At 34.4% G+C, this 21792-nt stretch overlaps 1 protein-coding gene across 15 annotated transcripts in view; it reads left to right on the top strand.

The window, feature by feature from the left end:
• The window catches only part of TENM3 (teneurin transmembrane protein 3), a 1436054-nt gene that overhangs the window by 971179 nt on the left and 443083 nt on the right, over positions 1 to 21792 (top strand). The window contains exons 1-2 of one of the 15 annotated variants that reach the window (XM_081959127.1): positions 5113 to 5655; positions 6245 to 6583. The exons of 13 other annotated variants lie outside the window; for them this stretch is intronic. The gene's annotated coding sequence lies outside the window, so the exon portion shown is untranslated. Of the gene's footprint in view, positions 1 to 5112; positions 5656 to 6244; positions 6584 to 21792 lie in introns of those variants that run through there. One more of the 15 variants, XM_081959144.1, reaches the window with a different exon arrangement.

The raw sequence follows: 21792 nt of genomic DNA, 5'->3' as shown, positions 1-21792 counted from the left end.
GGAGAAATATATATATATTTTAAAAAGAGGATAAATGTTTTGATTATTTTCTTCTTTCATGCTGTGTGTAGACTATGTCAGATTGCTTCTTTTATGAATCCGTAGTAAAGAGGGTCAGCTTTTGGGTGAAACTAAAGTATTTCTCTTTCTCCAAAGGTCAGCCTTATACAGTATACTTATGTATGCAGTGTAACACAAAGTAAGGTAGGAAAAAACATGACCCCATTTAAAGGTTGATTTGTATAACCAGTACATTCAGTGACTCTAGAATCAGTATATATACGACTCTAGTTTGCCTTAATTAAGATAATTAAGACATATTCCTCATTGCAGACAGCCATTTAATTTTATGGTTTGTCAGCATTCAGATTAGAATACTGGTTTTCTAATATTATCACAATGATTGTGATACAATGACCTATCTAAATTATTTGAAATATGATAGGCAGCTTTTCATGTAATGTTTTTGTCGTACACATTTTTATGATCCTTCACTAATAATGCAATATACTGGACATTTCAGTAGACTGAAACTTACTGGTATAATTCTGCTTTATTTCACTTCAACCTATTCATTAATATGTCTGTTTTATTAATTAGCAACCAATTTTCCACTTCTAGCTGAACAATTGTTTCAAAATTTCATTTATTTAAATGGCTTAAACTGTAATACAAAATAATATCAAAGATTAGTCTTTTTTTAGTTGGTGTATATTGTGCAATCATACTTTTTCCTTAAAATTCTGCTACCTTCTCAAAAGAAACATTCATATATGATGATATTCTTAGGATTCATTATACAAGGAACTTACAGAGTCAAAAACTAATGCAAGTAGATAATACAAGATCTTTATATAAGTAGAGAGACTTGTCTCATAGGAATGCTCCTATAATTAGGCATAAACAAACACCTATACTGTGCCTCTTTTCCCTTTTTTCTTTTAAAGTTAGTAACAGTAATGTATAATTAGAAAGAGAGTACATTTTGAAAATGTTTGTGCAGGCTGAAACCCCACCGATCTAGAGAAATACTCTCAGACCTTTGTAAACATGCCAAAAGGCAAAGATTAAAGGGGAGACAGAAAAATATAACTTAGCTATAATTTTTCAAAGAAAGTCATAAACAGGAGCCCAAATTGTCCCAATTCAGGAATATAGAAACATGAACCTAATAGTACCAAGAATAAATGAGAATTGTAACTCTCATTGTAGTCAGCCAATAAGATGGATGGAGCATCTAAACCAAGACTCTCACCCCTCCCCTTTCATTTCTGTTTTAATATTATGCTTTATCCTTATCAACAGCAAGCATGAGCTCTTTAGCTCCCACCCAGGAAATCTCTGATCTTACAGTTTTTAACCACAACTTGACACAGACCCCAAAGCAAACAGTGGTCAGAAACAATTTCCCCCTATGTGAGTTGTCTTACTATTCTATTTTAGATATGATTTCTTTACAAGCATTTGAGAAGACATAGGGCAAAAGGATCAAGGCACTTTCAAACAGATAGACGAAGTAGATTGAGATGCACATCAAAAAGAAGGGACACATTAAGGCAACTTTTTAAGTCTGCAGAGGATGTGCCAGTGCCTGGCATTTTCCCTCCCATTTTCATTTCACAAGTAACTTCCAATAGGCAAAGCCAAGGTCCTTGTATTCACATCCAATTTTGCAGCTTGCTTTCAATGACTTCTTGAAATCAAAGGAATGGTAGATGCTCCTTGCCATTTTATGCAAAAGTGTGTAAGAGAGTGTGTGGTTGGTGTGTGTGTGTGTGTGAGAGAGAGAGAGAGAGAGAGAGTGAGAGTGAGAGTGAGAGTGAGAGTGAGTGAGAGAGAGAGAGAGAGAGAGAGAGAGAGAGAGAGAGAGAGAGAGAGAGAGAGAGAGAGAGAGAGAGAGAGAGAGAGACTGACTTTCGTCTTGTTAATACTATTCAAGTTTATTTGCAATGCTGGTGAGAAAAGAAACAGCCAGTACAGACTGGTCTGCTGAGAATATATTTTTTGAACGTTGTGTTTTAAGTTTAGGCACGTATATTGGCAGATTATAACAGGATATAGCCAGATAAGATTTGAAAGAAACGTGACTTAACACCCTTCAAATTAGCTTAAAGGCTAAATCATAATTAAAATCCGGTAAGCTTCATCTTCCACTACAGCATTAAACATTTCCTCCGATCCTTCACGCATTACTTGAAGTAAGTCCGAGAGATCTCGAAAAGACGTTAGAGTTGGACTGTCCGCGCCGGAATCGGAATAACTTCAAGACTTTTCTTTTGCAGGGGTACGTGGGCAAAGGGAATGGGGCTTCCCTGATAGCTCTCTGTAGATCAGTCGATACAATCCCGGGGATATTCGGAGGAAATGCGAGGGAACGGAGGGCATCTCTAGTTGCTCACTGCCCAGGTGGTGGTAGCAAGGTGCTTTCCCGGCGTTTCAAGAATTGACCGAGGTTTTCTTTTTACACTGAGACACCGCCTCTCCCCCCAGTCTCGTCCTGAACTACTTCTGGGGATCCAGAAATTTCTTGGCAGAATTTCCTCTGCTTCAAATGCTTCCCCGAACTAGTGATTTGGTCAAGAAAGCTTCGACGGTTTTCAGATTCCAAGATTCTGGGCGTTCCGGACTAACTTGCTAATTTTTTTTAATTATTTTTTTGAGGAACTTCGAAGCTTGTTTTTCCCCAACTGGGAGGCTCTTCCTGCTCCTCCTCCTCCTCCTCCTCTTCCACCCCCTTTAAGGGTCTCCATTTCACCACCGACATAGGATACAGCTTCAGACTTATTTCACCTCTCATGGCCAGAGCTCAAAATTTGAATTCAATGAAACGAGTTGGCAAGCCTGAAACTTTTTGCGCTCGGATTATTGGAGATCTCTAACGTTTAGCGTACTGACGAAGGGGTGGTGGTGGTTAAAATTGCATATTTTTCGCTTGTATGTTGTATGTGTGCACGTGCCTATGTTTGTACCTATGTTTGAAAACCCTGCACTATACTCCTATCCATTTCTGTTTTCTTTCTCTGAAAAGGTAATATGTGGTCAGAGCGATTTTTTGCTTTAGTTTCCCAGCCGGCTAAGTGGTGGCGGATTTTAGCCTACTGCCGCTACCGCAAGTCATGACCGAGCAACGTAGTTAAACTTTAAAACAGTTTATTTTCTGTCTTGGTTTGCTCAGCTGAACTTCTACTACACCTCAAGCAGTAGCATTTGCCCCTCACCACCGCCGCTTTCCCTTTTATTCCCAACATCGAATCTGAATAAGGGTTCTGTGAATCTCGGAAGCTAGTTCCCTGCTCTGCAGCATATATCGTTCTCCAGAAAGTTTCCGGCCCGCTCTTTCTCTAATGTTCTTCAAACGGGAAAAAGCCCGGAGAGGGGTGAGGTGGGGGTCACGAAGTGGGAACACGAAGAGGAAAGTCCGTCCTTTCAAAGGCATTGCAGTGGTGTGGAACAAGTTCAAACCTATTTGCTTAGATGTTAGTCTTTGTTCTCAAATTAATGGGGTTAGTTATCATTACAGCCTGCGTAAGAACGATGAAAGATGCTTTGTTTTTCAAGATGATGCGCGCTGAGAGGTATAGGGGCTATTCAGGAGGCTGAAGATGAGAAAAATACGGAGTGAACTTTGTTTTTCTTGGGACGGAGTGGGAGGCGCAACTTGAGAAGCGGCGATCCACTACATTACAACTGACTTTGTTCTTCAGAAGCGGCTGCCCAGTTTCACTATTTTAATAGCTTCGCTATTTCAGAAGTAAATACTTTCTAACCACCTTGAGGCCACCTTGTCAGGGCACACCCACCAAATCAAGCCACTCTCGAGTGAGCAACGTTCCTGTTGAATTCGCGACCAAGTTGTGATCTAGAGAATGGCCACGTCAGGAAGGGATTGCTCGTTGCCCCTCTCTAGTATACTGTTTCCAAACGCAACCTGGAATTCCCCCGCGGCCTCCCATTCAAGTACCAACCGGGCCCAACTTTGCTTATTTTACTAGCCCAGACGTAGGAAAGGCAGCCGAGTTCACGATAGGGATACTTCACTTCGCTCATTCTAATCTAGCTCATCCGCAAGCATTTTTCAAACGGAGAGTAGGGTGCGAACAACGCCAGGCAATACGGTAGGGAGAGAGGGAGAGAAAAGCTGCGGTCCCTTTTGCTACACCTCTGCACTTGTAAGTAAACGTAAGTTAATTTCCCTCTTACTTGGGACTAAGTCTCGCTGAACCCGTGGACCTTATTTCTGAATAGGCTTCTATGAAGCCGCTTTGTTAAGTTCCCGGCATCATTAGAACGGAGCGCGAAGTGCGCGGGAGGACTCGCTGCCTTAATTGCAGCCTACTATTTTGCTTTCATCAATCTCTCGGACATTCATCTGTTCTCCCAACCTCGCTATAACAACTCAGCTGACCTAACATGCCCAGCCTATATAAGGGTCCAGGCGAGGGGAATTAAAACGTAAGCGTTAAACTAAAAAGAAAAAGAAAAGTAGTAGTAGTATTGGCGAAACAATAGCAGAGCGCCTTCCCTTGCCCTGAGAAAGCCGAGTCAACTGCAAACATTTAGCCCATTTATTCCCTTTTCTTCCCTTTAGGACGTACAAATCAAATTACGGGGGAGAGGGGGGAAACCTCACAAAGAAGCACCAGCCTCGTGTCCTAGAAGTAAGCGGTGCATCCAAAGCCTTTTTTTGGGGGGGGGGAGCGTCCGCGATTGTGGGCGAATATATAATGAAGCGGTCTAAGTTCATTAGTGTTTGCAATCAGCGGCACGCAGACACCCTCATCAGGGCAGAAAGCTGCGAAGAGCCATTCATCAGCGTGAAGTGTTGTTCATGGATGACCCCTAAATCATGGCACTAGTAGTAGATGCACTGATTGGACACAGCATGGGAGACTCAGCACTTTGTATTAACCAACAGAGGCGGCGGGGAGAATGAGGGGCGACGCGAAAGTGGTTCAGTCCAAATGACAGGAGGCGGCAGCGAAAGAGGCGGCCCGTTGCACAAAACTTAGGCGGGGAGGGCAGTGACGAGCTTGCCAAATGCCGAAGCAGAGGAGCAGAGAATTATAAATGGCCAAGTCCCTTCTACGCTGCCCGCGCTGGGGAGCTGGATCTCCCCGCGCTTTATGGTAGGCGCCTCTTTTCTGCGTGTGCGCCTCTCTCGCTCCCTAATAAGGGAGGCAGGGGCTGAAGCGACCGCCGCCGAGCCCGCTCTCCCTTCGGGATATCCCCCCCCCTCTAAGCTTAGATTCGCCTGGCTGCCGTTGCTCCTCCCCCCCCGGCTTCTTTGGCGCTTTATTGGGGGGGCTCTTCCTTTCAACCTCCCTCCTTTCGAGGACGAGCGAAAATAATGTGACAACACCACTTAAAACTCTCGAGTCGGTGGAAGGGACGCAGCTCTGGAAGCTGCGGAGTGTGAATTCCCGAGGAGGCTCCTCTCTCTCTCTCCCCCCACCCCTCCCGCCTCGCTGCCTCCTCGCCCGGCAGGACCGGGCACGGAACTTGCAACACTTCTCTCTTTTTCCTCCCACCCCTCTTGCCCTTCCCGTACGGGCTGCCCAGTTCGGTCGGCCAAGCGGGCGGTGCTGCCGTTCGCCCCGGCGCTCTTGGGCTGACTGAGGAGAGAGAAGGAGGGAAAGTCTGAGTTGAGGCACCTCGGTAAGTGGCTCCGTCTCGCGCTCTTTGTCGGTCCTAGTGCCCATGGGCCCCTCTGAGAACCGGAGGAGTTGTGGCGAATAGCCGGGGAGGGTTCGAGGGACGCCCGGGCGGCTCTTTCTATCCTTTCCCAGTCCTCTGACCTAAAACCCTGCCTGCTTGGTGGAGTTTTAATTGCGACCTGCCTCAGGTGGGGGCTTCCTTCTCTCTGGAGTTCCCCGGAAACTTTTCTCCCTCCTTCCCTTTCTCTCTCTCTCTCTCTCAATCTCTCCCGCTTTTCTTTGGGCTTTTTTTTTGCCGAGGCGCTTTGCCGGCGGCAGGACAGCCGAGAAGATTCAGTTCTTGTCCCAGAGAAAAAAAGGGGAGAAATGAAGGTGGAGTTGGAGGATTGGCTGGGATGGGGGTGGGGGTGGGAGTGGGAAGGAGCTCCCTGGCTCGTCCTCTTGGTGTCAGATCTGCTCGGCAAAAGGGATTGCCAGGACCTGTAGAAAGTATAGATCTGGTCTGAAATGGAAAAGGAAGACTCCAAAAAAGCAAACAACGCGGAGTGTTGGAGAGGTCGCTAATTCAACTTGATCTCCTCAACTCCTAGAGTGAAGGAGCAGCGCTGACATGGCCGGGCGGACCCATCTGTTGAAATCCGCGTTGATTTTGTTATTCCATCGGTGTTCCAGGTCTCAGTCGGAGGATTTGGCACTTTAAGATTCAGCAGGTTGCCCTTTGCTGGCGAACTGAGCTGCTCCAGACGCCACACGCGTTACTTAACCGAAGCATTTCCTTCTAAGCCAGTTACAGCCTAGCTTTCAGAGCTGTTGGACTGGCGTGTTCCACATAATGACAGTATGAATGTGACTGCTGTAGAATTTTTACACTGTTTGCCCTCATCCCCAGTTTATCAGTTTCGGATGTTCGGGTATGAAGAAGGTGGAAGGTTTGTAAAAACCTGTTTTGCTTTAACTTGTCTAGTTCGTGTGTGTGTGTGTGTGTGTGTGTGTGTGTGTGTGTGTGTGTGTGTGTGTGTGTGTGTGTATTTTATGGTGAGATTTGATTCTGTTCTGACCTTAAGAAAATGTGTCAAATCTTTTATAGACCAACGAATCTCTGGATAGGTTATTCATTTTCCAAATTAAACATTTATAGTTTTTGCCTAGTTTTTCTATACTTCCCTGGTCAAACTCATAAGTGTATTTATCTATTGATTATAAGGATTATTTATGTAGTATTTATTTGCATCAAACTTCATACATTGGCTATAATCAACAGATAATTAACTTTCAATTATGCAGCATAAGAAACTAAAATTTTGTAATAACATAAAAAGATATCTCGATATAAAATATGGATATCTTATACACGACTGTTGTTACTATTTGCAGAATTCCAGTGACCTGATCTCATTGTGCTTTGCTATATATTCAGTTAATTTACATACATACATACATACATACATACATACATACATACATCTTAATAAGTTAGGCTAACTTCTGAGACTTAAAGTGTCAGAATGTTTGCTCTCCTAGCCAAAACATCTGCTATTCTAATATGAACTTGAATGTTCTATTGACTGAAGAAACACATTCAGTTAAAGCTGTTTCTTTAAACTTTGAACAGTAGTTTAACATCTAAGGTCAGTGTATATATTTAGCTAGATTTATTGTTAAAGCCCTTAGACCACAGTAGGAATTCTGAAAAGATGAGTACACAACCTACTTCAGTACCTAGATAACCTTACCATTACTCTGTTTCGTGTGTTAAAGAAGAATGATTACTCTATTCAGCTTGTGTCCATGTGCAAGAAACTGAATTGATTAGATTGAACTCTGTGGTATCCACTGGAATGGTATATGTTACTTGGCTTAATTTGAAATATGTTTATATATAAACAAAGACTGATTGTAACTTTTGTATATTAGAAAACAGGAAAAAATCTTAAATGTATATAATGTATAGGGAACAGTATAGTAAGGTTTATATGTAGCGAAATTTTGAAAAAAGTACCAATTCTGAACCTTTAGTTGTTTTTTTTGGCAGAATTTTCCTTCAGGTGTTTGTATTTGAAAATAATAGGTTGAATAAGGAAATGGTGTATATATCTAACAATGGGCAGATTAGGACTAATGTTGCAAGAGTACTCATAATCCAGTTAGTAAGGTATTAATATTTCATTTAATTTTCAAAATCAAAATTGAGTTATTGTGGCTTGAAGATTAAAAAAAGATATATGGAACTAATATACCCAGACATTCTGATTTTTTAAAAAAAAATGTCAAGTGGATTAAAAGAATACTGAGATTTTTAAAAGCTTATTGGCTGCCATGCTTAGCACCACCCCAAAAGAGTAAACATAGAGCTAAATGTTGTTATAATGCAAAGATATATATGGGAGGGTGGAGTAACCAGTATATTTTATCCTAAGCATAAACCAAGATTCCTATTTTGCCAGTGTATAAGTCAAGTATGATGTTTTGGGAAAGGAAGGCCTTACATATGGATACCCTTTTGAAATGTATAGATGACAAACCAAACAAATATTTAATTTAGCTTTAGGAAAAGATATTTAACTATGATTCTTTGGAAAAAAATTCTTAACATATTGTTACCACAGTTACTCTCCTGCTGTTTTCAATAGAACTAGACAAAAACAGTACAATATTTTTAACGTGGTAGAAAAATGCTGAGATCTTTGCAAGGTCCCATGTAATTGAATGTTGAGAATTTTTATGAGATGCATTATAGCTTTTTATCACTAATATATTACAGAAACAATATTTGCACAAAAAATAAATTTCATGAATCTTGATGTTTTTGTTTTCCCCCCTCACCTGTTTCTATAAAGTTTATTTTAATAGATGTAGCTATATAAAGGTTCTTAACATAGAAGATTGAGAAAAGTGGCCTCTTTAATTAAGTTAACTTACAGTATCTTTTTATAAAAGATAGGTTTATCATATCTTTAATATAATGCTAAATTTTGATTGCAAAAAATTGAATTATCTTAGTTATGTGTGGTAAAGAGGCAACTCAATATTCAACGTAATGCAAATTTTAGTGTTTATATATAAATCAGTTATTTAGTGAAATATTTTGTTTTTGACATTTTTTCAGAAATGGTTGAAAGTCGTATTTGGATTGTCAAATACATTTTTATGAAGTTGGTTTTGAAAGTTGCTAAGTATGGACAGCATAGATGCATAGAAAGAGCCTGGGTTTTTTTCTAGTTGAAAAACTATGTTTTAAAATATGATTTACTTTTAACATTTCTGTTATTTTTCCATAATAGAGATTGAAACTTTTGAATAATAGTATAGTGAAACATTTCAGATATATTGTTTTACAACATGAAAGTATTCATAAATACCTGCTTTTATGCTGAATTAACTTGTATAATAGCAAAATTGTTACATTTTAACATTGTTACATTTTAAAGTTTGAAACACTTGTTTTAAAGTGTTAAAAGATTTTAGGATTTTTTTCAGACTGCTGTGTCATGCAACTCATCTTACTGGAATCTTAAGTGTCATAGAAAAACTGGGAAAATAGTTTTTTTTAGAAAGAACAGTTTGTTTAATATTTGTTTAAGTCGATCTTTAATTCACAATTAAGCTGATTTATTAAGCCAAACATGATCAGTTTAAGAAACTGATAATCTTATTATGCATTTACACCTATCACAAAATAAACATTTCCAAGAATAATATAAAAACAGTAGCAATTGAAATCACCTGTTATTCATAAGTTAACTATTTTAATACTACATTGCAGTGTTGGTAGATTGTGTAGCAGTGAAAAGGTATAGTTTTTTATTCTTTCCTAGAAACAGTAAGGATAGTTGATGTTCTCATTCCTGCTGTGAAATTTGCATATTTCTTCTTTCTCTGTGTTCTTGTCTCAGCTCTGGCAGTACTTGGTTACAAATAATATTTTTAATGATTTTGGTAACTATATACAATTCATTTTAAATATGCTTTTCCAGGAAATATTAAAATCCATATATTTAAAAATAAATCAGAGGGTACAATGCTATAGTTCTAACAAAGCAGATATTTACATGTTTCTAAATGTGGGTCTTTTCATGTATAGGATAATATTTTATATTCTATATGTTGAGGTATAATTTTTAGATATAAGTCTCAGAATATTTTATTTTGAAAAAGTAACAGATATTTTGAAAACTACAGTATATTTTATATAGGCCATACCAATATTAAAACAGTAAAATGGATCCCGGCTGACTTCTTTAGAACCCAGTATTTCAATAGAATATATATATATATATATATATATATATATATATATATATATATATATATATATATATATATATATGTGTGTGTGTGTGTGTGTGTGTGTGTGTGTGTGTGTGTGTGTCACTATATGATAAATATGTAGCATTGATTTATGTTTTCATACTATATATATATCGTACAGCATTCTGCCCCCCCCCCATTAAATTGGGTATCTCTATTAGATGTTTTGTTCATTCTATAGTTTGTACTTTAAAATATTGAGGCTATTTAAATATCTAAAAAAGGTACAAATGGTATAAAAGTATACAGCTAACATAAATTGTTCTTTTGTACAGAAACAGCTAAGTTGATCACAGAAATCTAACTTCTTATTTTCTGTGTGAATATCAAGACATGGGAAGAAGGAAGAAATCTTTATACTTATGCATTTGTTATGACACAAACTCAGAAAACAGGTTGATAATATTTCTCCAAATGTTATTTCATTCATTACTTCAGCATGCTAAATTGATATATTAATTAGCGGTCATATACTATTGGATTATAAAGCTGAAAAAAGTGATTAAATTCACACGATAAAAAAAGCACTTATGTTAATATTCATGAAAGAACTTAAAACTAAGTATATTTGCTTTACCTGAATTAATTGTAAAGGCATATACTTCTGTTCATTTTGTATTTTATGTTACAAGGAAACACAAAGGATAAAAATATGGCAAAATATCCATATGAGCAAAGAGTCTTTTAAAATTAAAATTTGTGACTGAATAATCCAGAATTTATGCAATAAATTGTGGGTTTTTTTGGTTAGGGTTAGGACTAAGAATACGTATCAATAGTAGCTGGGATGTAATCTTCATTTGAAGAAATGAAATCACTTATACTGTTGTGTTTGGAAGATTATAGTTTGTGTCGTAAATATTATTTAAAATGCCCACAGTGATATAACATTTCTTGTTTGTTCGTAAATCTCTTTCAAAATATTAATAAGTCGCACACTAAGCTATCACATAAAGAGGCTACTTTTTTCAGAACCTTAAACATGAAAACTCAGTTTTGTTGATTTCTCAAAAAAATCCACCACAACCCTGTAATGTACTTAAATAGCATTAAAGTTGTAATCTGATACATACCTTTCTGGGAGTAAGTATATTTCAATTAAACTGGTATTACTTTTGAGAAGACATGCACACAAATGCTTTATTAAATGATGAAACAATCCTAATGTGTGCCTATCTCCTCATTACTCCCATTTTGCCAAACTGTACATTTATTCAGCTTTTGATGTTTAATAATGATGGCCTATTACTATTTATTTTTTAAATTTTTATTATTTTGGGAAGGAAATTGTACTTTGAGCTAGTGTGATTTATTGTATAAGTTATTTTATGATTTTATAACCTGGAATATGTTATATGGGCAAAGCAAAAATACTGTAAATAAACACAATCTTGGTAAAGTGATGTGAAGTTCTATGAATCAAACACAATATAGAATGGCTATATAAAAATATTTAATAATTAAAGAATATAATGGATTTAAAGATGTAGAATGTATTCTAAGGCCAAATAATTTAAGCAGACTTTGCTTACTATGTCATAGTGAATTTAATAAGCCTTCGTTCTGAATAAATGTTTGAATTCTTGCAGTATATTCTTTCAGCATTGTTGTGTTTGTCATATAATGGCTGCAATAAAATTTAGAATCCATTGGTTGCAACAGGATATAGTGGAACTGTAACTATGTCAGTTGAGAGTCAGCGTTTCTTAGGATAGATGTTAGGTGTGTCAACAATTGCCATCCAGCATCAAGACTGAGAAGTTAAACTCAGGGCCATCAATTGTTCTTGTAAGTTTTGCCTAATTCTTATTTAACCTCATTGTGTTGTGTGCTAAACAGTCTTATACTGAGTGCAAGCTGGATTTCTAATCAGACAATATCAGTAAGCGATAAACTGAAGAACCACCATGCCAGTGAAACTGAACACAGCCAAATATGTATTTAATAGGGGTGTAAGTTACAGTTGGGTCATAACATATTGTTGCTGTTGCATTATAAGTTTTAAAATTAGAGTTACTATGTAAATGAAAAGACCACTGTTTTATTTACAATATGTTCTGTGCAGTGATCTAAAGAAACAAAGATTTCAAATCAAGTTCTATTTTTTGTGTTTTAAAAAGTCATTTTTGTGTGATGAATTTTTTTGTTCCTTAGATGGTAAAATTGATATTTATCTATATAGTGCTTTATAGAATGAACAACGAACCAAGAAGAGTTTGGTTCAATTTATATGTAGAATTATTGGGGCCTTCACCATAAATCACATCTGACATATCATTTTTATAATGTTAATAATAAACCTGGCTTTTAAAGTAAGACTTTAAAAGTATTGCTAGTGGGATTCACCCTTCCGTCACTAGTAGGACATCAAATTATAGATAGTCATAATGGATAGCAGATGAATAATATAGGTTTTGACATTATGAGACACCATTTTTCTCATTTCAAAGTTGACTTTGTGGAATGTCGTATAGCTTTTTCATTTCCAAGTATCTAATGCGAGTCATTAGGGTAGTGTATGTAACATTGTAGATTTTAAAGTAAAGATATTGAATTTTAAAGTTTAAATGATATGGGGAATTGTTTTTACACAAATTATTCAACAAAATAACTTTTGAGGTGTTCTTTCTGTGTGTTTTAAAAATATTAATAACTGTCTTAATTTCGTTTTGAAAGTAGAAATATATGGTGCTTTATTAATCACCAAAATTGGTTGAATTTTATTGTTAGAAGATTAACAACAAACTTTATCGCTTTGGTAACTGTTGCTAGATTGTAATGGTATGTGTTTCAGGACAGTCAGAATATTTTCCTAAATTTATAATCTGGTAATGGTGAATTTAAAATGCTGAAAACGCTATGATACTAATTCCTCAAAAGTGAACATTTATTTTAATTGCTTATATGTCCAAATATATTGACATTTATATTAAATTGCAACTTCTGAACAGTTAATTTAAGAGTTTAGACATATTTATTCAGTAAAGCATTGTTGCACTTTACAGTTACTAAAATACATATTCTACTACTAGTGGTCTTCCCTTGTCTGTGATTTCTGTGTTGACTAAACATTCAGTATGAAAATAAAATCCAGTGGAGTTGTTCTAATTTTCTCCTTAAATAGCTTTAAATAGATATCGATAATATAATTTAAGATAATTGGATATAGAAATGAAATGACTGCATTGTAGTTATTCTGATATAATGAGTTCTGTTATAATGTATGCTCTGTATTGTTTTGCAAAGCATTAATAGTTCATAATGCAAGCTTCCTTTATTCCTGCAATGAAATCTGAAATCAAATATCTTTAAAAAACATTAACATGTAATAAAAAGTATTTTATTTATCAAAACTGAAATTAAAAGCCAGTTGCTTCTCTTTGCAATAATATTTTAATGATTTGTTAGTATTATTAAAAATTTAAGTGAGGTAAGGATTATCGTTTTATACAATGTTCTATGCCATACTGCAGTAGAAATTCAGTACAGTCAGGCGCATCTTATATTCTAATTTTGGGTGGAGTGAAGGAGGAGGAGTAGAATCTATTTGAAGTTTTTTTTTATTTAACAGACATCCTATCACACTACACAACACGTAGTTTCTCTTGGTTGGTTCGTATGGCAAGTAATACTAAAAATTTAGAGAGTGGAACCATCATAAACTGCTGTTGCACCACAAATCTTGAGTATTTTGTAACATGAAATGCTGAAAAACAAGGCTAAAAATTTACAGAACAAATTACTGTATTAGGACTTCAGGTGAGATTTTGGTTTTAGTTTTTTATCTATGGTAGTTTAATACAAAGTTATTAACTTATCAGAATAAATTGTGCAAACTTTATATTTAGTGTGACTTAATACATATTAATTTGATAATAGGAAACAGTTCACGGGAATCTTGTCTTTATATAATAGTTTGTAATTTTGAATTCTTTTGAAGCAGCTATCTAGATTCTTAAGCTAAATGACAAAATGAGATTTTCTCATCGATATACCATTAATATATGAACACATAACCATACTATACTTTCATTAATGATATATTTCTTTTTTTTCTATTTTTATGAAGCTTTGGGTTCAAGAAAATTGTGTTAATTTTGATAGTTAATGAAAGCTAAAGACATCATATAATTCACCTTTTGAGGAGGCATTATCTTTCATTTTAAATGGCCTAATTAAAAAAACATACATATTAGTATTCTGTTGATATTTATTCAGAATTAAGACTTCCTATGTTCAGTAATAATTTACCTCATAGAATTCAATTCATTTGAACTTGGTACCATTGCCGCTGAATACTTTTTTCAAGTGTAGATAATAAATACTAATACTTCTATGAATTCCAAATTTTATTATACTCTAATAAAAGTAATGATGTAAATATTTTCAAAATATTTTGAATTTGAATGAATTTTTGATGTATTAAAATACAAAAGTGAAATTTTTGTGATAAGCTAAATGAGAGTTGCAAGTTAAGTTGCAAGTTGAAGATGTTAGTTCATAGAAGAGGATAAAGTATTTTATCCATTTGTAATGTGTGAAATGGAAAACCTTTAAATAATGGAATCATTGAATCTAGTATCAGATGGATAATTTTTGTTCTATTTTGTAGATAACAAACTTGCATTCATCTGTGGAAAAATAGTTGTTATAATTAAATGTGGCAGCATAAAGTTCTTAGCTTGTGAATGAAAAACTGTCTTAATATATTTATACAGAGAGAGAGAAAGAGAGAGAGAGAGAGAGAGAGAGAGAGAGAGAGAGAGAGAGAGAGAGAGAGAGAGAGAGAGAATATACACATATCCTTGAACTATAATAACTTATAACTATACTTCTAAAGCTTTGTTGTGGCTGAAAATATTTTAATAGTGACCTTCATAATGGCTTACAATGTTTTGTAGAATAAATGTTCTGCAGGAAGTCATGTCCATGATGCATTATTTTAGTTAGAGAAAAAATGAGTAGATAATGTTTTTAGATATATTTTTGTTGTATCCTTTTACTTTAATCTTTTGTAGCAGGTAAAAGCAGGTAGCAAGCAAACAGATAAATGTCTTTGTCCTATCATTGCACTGTAAATATATAATCTGTTACAGTTTGTTAACAATTATGGCAGGATAAATCTACAATTATATCTTAAGAATAAATATTATTTTGGTGGTTTCTTTTGTCTTTAGGATTGGAATGATTTAGTTCAGATTTTTATGCCTTGGTTATTACTTGTGCTTAACTGAGATGCAATGAAACTATATTTTTGCAACTTGTTTTAAATGTGAAATGGGATATTTTGATGTAAAATAACTTTCTGGGGAGTTATATATTGTGTCTTATGTTTTGATATAGTATAATGATAGAGTGCAGTCTTATGCAGGTTTAATACATTTGTTCCCCAATAAAAATTCTTTTTTAAAAAGTATTTTTGTAGCACATATATGAGGAATGCAATTAAGCCATATAGTTTTCTAGTTTGAAGTATAAAGTGTATGTACTTGTGGCATTGTACGTTTTTCCATTCTTTATCTTGATTTATATGTATGCCGCAAAAGGCTTTGTTTGGGTGAATTGGCATAAGTCAACTTCTAACCAATAGTGACTGCACTATTTATGATATTAATGCCCGTTGCTATAGTTCCATGAGAATAATGTACTAGAAAATATATTACTGAATAGTAGCTTCATAAATGGAATGATGTGCAAGGACTAAAGGGAAATTTCTGGGATTAAGACTTTGAGTCACAGGAATATAGGTCTTTTTTTTGCAAAAAAATGCACTCATTTTATTGAATTTTTAAAATACATGTGATTTGTAGAAACATTTCTGATCCTTACAGTAATGATATGGGAAAAAATAATAAGCAATTCCTTTAAAGCTAATGATAACAAAGTGATATATATTCAAGGAGATTTCAAAAAGGAAATGCCGATGATAATTAGCTAAAATGTATCAAATGTTATAACTCTGTTATAATATCTTGGTAGAATACTGAGTGCCAGTACATGTTTGTGTTTAGCTATGCTGAAAATACCTTGAAGATATTTAGCAAAGCATCTGTACTGAAGAAATACCTCAGTTTAGTTATCAAATCACTAGGCCTGTTCTGCTATTATCAGAAAAAAGAGATTGTGTCAGGTAACTCATTCAAGCAAATGTCTTTCTCTGCCTGAGTATTGATCTGCTCAGTATTATGGAAGATGAAGTCTCCAGAAACCAGTGTATGACTAACATTGGTTTCATTTTAGAAATATATAGATAGTTTATTGATTGATTAGTTTTATAACCATAGTAAAAAATAATGGTAAAATGTAAGATCTATTTCCAAAATGAAATAGATGAGAGAGAATATGATAAAATATATGTATTAATGCAAACAGTCAATGTTCAAATAGTTGAATGCATTGCCTTTATGCAATATCCCAATCTGTTTAATGTAACAGATCCTTAGCTGATCTCACTTCTGCATAAATTTAACTGTCCTGATAACAATGTATATGTTAGAGTCCAGCAGGAAATAATCTGTGACTCAGATGTTTTTTGTTGGGAAGTACTTTTTAATCATCCAGTTTAAATATTTTTTTTTAATTTGACCAATAATTCCATGTCTAGCATTTGTCTGCTCTGATTTTGTACTGAGTGTCCAAATCTTCAGATGAAGCTTTATATATAGTTCCCAAACATGTCCAGGCTGTAATTCAGTAAGCTAGTAGTGCCTCATATTATGGAAGACATTCAGCTTTTAAAGCCTACTTGGGAATGGAAAATGCCATTGCCCCTAGGTAGTATTCTCTGGGCTAAAATGATGCACTGGCCAAGTTCCCAGATTTTGTTTTGTTTTGGGTTTTTTTAGTTCATGAGGAATAAGATGGTTCATTCAGCATTCCAAGATAAGTCTTAACCCCCACTCAACAGGAAAAATAAAACAGGATATTATTTTATTTAGACCCCGGGAATTCAGAAGAGATTTTCTGGGAGCCACAGAAGTATTGACAGGATACTTAGTGCCTACTGGTCATTCATTTTGCAAATATGGGTACTATTTTTGTTGCCTATGAAACATTCTAGATCTATCAGTCAAAATATATTTCAGAAATAATTATTGTTTGCATGAAAATATTTCTTTAAATTAATGCATTTTTCAGTTCAGTCTAGCAGATTGGGCATGCTGCTGATCCTGTCAGCTAAATAATATCAGTTGGCAGGTAGATGGGGCATTTGTGCAGTAGCCTCTACCTTGTGGGATATCTTCTTCTCAGAGATAAGAATGGCCCCAAATTTGCTGCCCTTTTGTAAGGATTTACAACTTTTTGTGTTCCTGAGCCTAGGGTACTCAGTGTGTTGAAGGGCTCATTTCTTGGCTTTACTATTAATTGGCCAAGTATTTTGCCCAAGTGTATTTATGCTGATTATTGTATATTGTTTATTTGCTTTATAGTATAGAATTATACCAGGGTCATTGATTGAGATGATGGCTGTAGAAATTGAATTAATTAAAAAAATAATAAGTGTTACTACTAAAACAAATCCTATATCTTTTTTTTAATTAGTGTGAGAAAGCAGTGAGTTAGTTTGGGTGACTTAAAATTTCTGGCAGGATTTTCAACATTGGAAACTGAAAGCCCAATTTCTTAAATTGGAAACCGAAATCTACCCAATTTCAACAAGCTTCAAAATAGATTGTCAATATAGATGTAAAATTGGTCTGCTATCCAAAAAATACAAGGTTTTGGCCATAGGCATATGAAATTCATGTTGTTTTGTCATGTTGCTATTTTATTTTTAAAAGTATTTAGAAATAAGCACTATTGACTTTGTAAGCTTTATTCTTAAGGTAAGTGTCTGTAAATTAGGAGCTTGAAAAAATCTTACTTATATTTAAATTAATATATAGAGTATTATCTACTTAATATAAAGAGAAGGGAATTGATATCGCTGTAATCAATATATGGATTATTTCTTATCTGCAAAAGATATCCACAATAATTTATTAGATGCAATCTTATACCAAGAGTCCACTTGTTTTCAAGTGCCGCATAATTGAGTAAAAAAGTTCTGCCTTTTTTGACCTCTGTTTCTCACAAAAATTTCATTGCTATCTACATAAAAGTTCTGAACAAATTTCAATTGAATTTTTAATGAGTGTTTGGTTTCAGTCACAATATATTGTACATGTGAATCTTACAATATTGAATTGTATGTATGCATTATAAACTTTTAAGTTCAGGTTTGAGTTTCTAGATGAAACTTAGTTTAGCGGTTAGCATAAATTGTATTAAGTTATTCTTTTGTTTATATTTATCATCAGTATTCTTTCGTTTATAGTTTTATCAAATGTCTGGTCCAAAAATTGCTTTTAGAACAAATATATGATTTTAACCTCTCCTAATATTGTTACTAAATAATAATATTTTCAAGTGAAATAAATTTCCTAATTGTATAATATTAAATGTATTAAAGACTACAGAGCAAAAAAAAATATCTGTTTTGCGCAACATCATTTTGGAATGCAAACAGATGCTATATTTTTCTATAAGCTATCAAGATACTATATAGTTGGCTAGTATGAGGGTTTTAAAAGGTAAACACACATATTTGCAAGGCTCACATCACACTAACAAGCATATTTTAAGCACAATAGTGGCTCAAAGTGACCTGAGCCAAGTAGCATGGTTGGTATGGGATCTAGTAGTGCCTTCTTTCCAACTGTTATAAGGTTAGAGGTTATCTTATTGGCTGCTTTCTCTCTAAATCAGGGTATAGCAAGAACTCACTGGGTGCAAAGTTTTAATTTCCATCTTCATTTTCCCATAATATTGTATATATTTATTTCAAAAGATGCACATATAAGAAGAGCCCTGATGGTACCCTGGTTAGAATACAGTACTGCAGACAAACACTGGGATTTGATCCGGAGGCACTGAAGGTTGTCTCAGAATTCCATCCCTCTGAGGTCAGTAAAATGAAGACCCAGATTGTTGGGGGCAATATGCTGACATTATAAGCTGCCCAGAGAGTGCTGTAAAGCACTTGGGGGGGGGGGGTATATAAATCTAAGTGCTATTGCTATTAAAACAGGAATATAAATCTTTTCCTGAACAAAATCTAAACAATGGGCTGTATGGTCCATATTTATAAACAATGTCTTGTGTTTTTTGTTTGTTTGTTAAATTACTGATATCACTGTACAATATTCAGTCAATGCTTACTTTCAGGTCTTAAATTGGGCTCTAAATTAAGTACTAGAGGTTTCATCTCTTTTTAAATTCCTGACAATATTTTTTTTTAAAAAAATGAATATTAATGTTCATGGCTTATCTATAAATGAATAGAAATGTAAAATTCAGCAATTTTTTGCATGTTCAAAATGTAGTTCTATAAATGTAGTTCTAGAAGCTATGCATTAAACATGTTAGAAAATAATGTATATATGTGTTAATATATTTAATATAACTTTTTCAAATCAAATTGAAAGTATATCATATGAAATGTGTTAACATAAATGGATTAATATTTTTTCCACTTGTGTAAAAATATAATATTCAATTACTTGGTAGTAGTGATATCCATAATATCACATATTAATATTCCCAGTAAGTATTTAGAAATGTATCATGCATTTGATAATGGAGATGGGAGTTTATATACTTAACAATAAATGCTTTTAGCTAAACATATTTTTATTTAAATAATATTTTAATGTGAAGATTATTTTTAAATATTTCCATTAAATGTTTTGCAAAAAAAAATTGAACATTCCCAAATCTAACTTCTGAATGTATTGTGTTTGATCATGTAGAACTGAAAACATACAGTATTTAACAAATCTGGTGAATGACTGTTTCTTAGAAGTGCAAAATAAAGAAGAAGAGTAAATACAGAATTTGGTATGACAGAATTGTATAATTTAAAAACTAGTGATGGTAACCATTGTTCTTCTAGTCTGTCAATTCAAAAATACTCTGTAAAGATTTACAGCAATTCATTGAAATATTTCATATTATAATTAGCTTGTGTGTATGCGTGCACTTGCTTGGTATTAAGTTAACAACTGAAAATACATTTCAAACAATAAAAAAAGTAATTGCTTCATATGTGTCTCCTAAAAAATGAAATCTGCATCTCTCTATGTATTTACATAAGCAGAAAGGCAGGGTGTAGAAAAAGTAAAAATGTAGGAAACGGTCAAAAAATGAATAAAAGCAAGTGCATTCAAGTTTTATCTAATGTCAAGATGGCACTTTAAAAAGATTAAAGCTTGCTGTGTAATAAATAAATTGTGATTTTATCTATTAAATACTTTTGCAAATTGATAATTTTCAAAAATAAATTTGATTTAAATTGAACTTGCACTAATAAAACATTTGGAATAACAACCCTTAACAATCCTATCCCTTGGCAGTTTGTTTAATTTCCTTTCAAAGATATCCAAGTTGAGCATTTACACTTTTTCATAAGGCTTTACGCTAATTATTTTGGTTGCCCTTTTCAAACTTAGCCATGTTTGTTTATCCATTATACTTCTACCATTTCTAAGGCAACAAAGAACAAATATAGAAGTAAAAAACTATATAAACAAAAACACAAAGCAAAGCACTTTATAATACACAAAACTAAAGTCATTCACTTCACCCCTGCAGAAGAAATGTAGAAAATGTGGGCCAAATACTCTTTATGAAAGCATAAAATTGGATAGAATTACCCCATTAGAATGAGATATGGTTAATTGAATATACACTATGTCAGATCTTTAAAACCTGAAAGCATACAGTAATCTAAAACAATAGAACGTTATGATGTCCAGAAAATAAAAAAATATTCCAGGTACAATTACATCACAGTTCCTTGCTGAAATAATACATGGCCTATAATTGACTAAATAGATGGTATCAGACATGTTTTCTGGGAGTCAACTTTATTGCAAAGACACCATGTAACATAATTTTAGCAACTTTAGGAAAACCCTATTAGTAGTTTAAGTATTCCATTCTGGTACAATCCACATTAGGATGTATGAGGTACCTACAGATTTATGACTTAATTGCCATTTATTATGTTCAGTCCACCTCTTGTTTACAAAATCTGAAGGATATGTCTCATTTATAACTTGGGCACTTTTAGTATCAGTTTGATTTACCACATGGGCAGTTCTGTTTTTATTCTTTAATACCAATAATTTTGTGTTTTAGGGTAATATTAATGATTCGATCAGGGCATAGTGTTATTTCATCTGAAATATTTCATTTAATCACATTGGTTACTTGTTAAATTCAAAGGGATTAGATTCAGGGCAAGTTTAGATTTATATAAAGATCGTATATTTACAGGATTAAAAAAAAACCAATTTCCTAATAATTTCCAGACTGGAACACTTACTGTTATATGTGAATCCAGTGAAATGAGTTATGGCTAATGCCAAAGTAATCCATCATTAAAGGTAAAGGTTCCCCTCACACATATGTGCTAGTTGTTCCCAACTCTAGGGGGCAGTGCTCATTTCCATTTCAAAGCCGAAGAACCAGCACTGTCCGAAGACATATCCGTGGTCAGAACCGTGCACAGAACACTGTTATCTTCCCACCAAAGGTGGTTTCTATTTTTCTACTTACATTTTTACGTGCTTTCAAGGTTGGCAGAAGCTGGGACAAGTAACAGGAGCTCACTCTGTTATGCAGCACTAGAGATTCGAACCACCGAACTTCTGACTTTTCTGATCGTCAAGCTCAGCGTCTTAGCACTGAGCCACCACGTCCCTAATTCATCATTACTTGGCTATTAAAACTCTATAACTAACTCAGCCTCTTTAAAACCAGAGCTAAATAATTTTTAAAAATAATC

The sequence above is a fragment of the Natrix helvetica genome (genome assembly GCF_964273705.1).
Source record: "Natrix helvetica genome assembly, chromosome: 7".
NCBI lineage: Eukaryota > Metazoa > Chordata > Lepidosauria > Squamata > Natricidae > Natrix > Natrix helvetica.
This window is presented reverse-complemented; position numbering and strand designations above follow the sequence as displayed.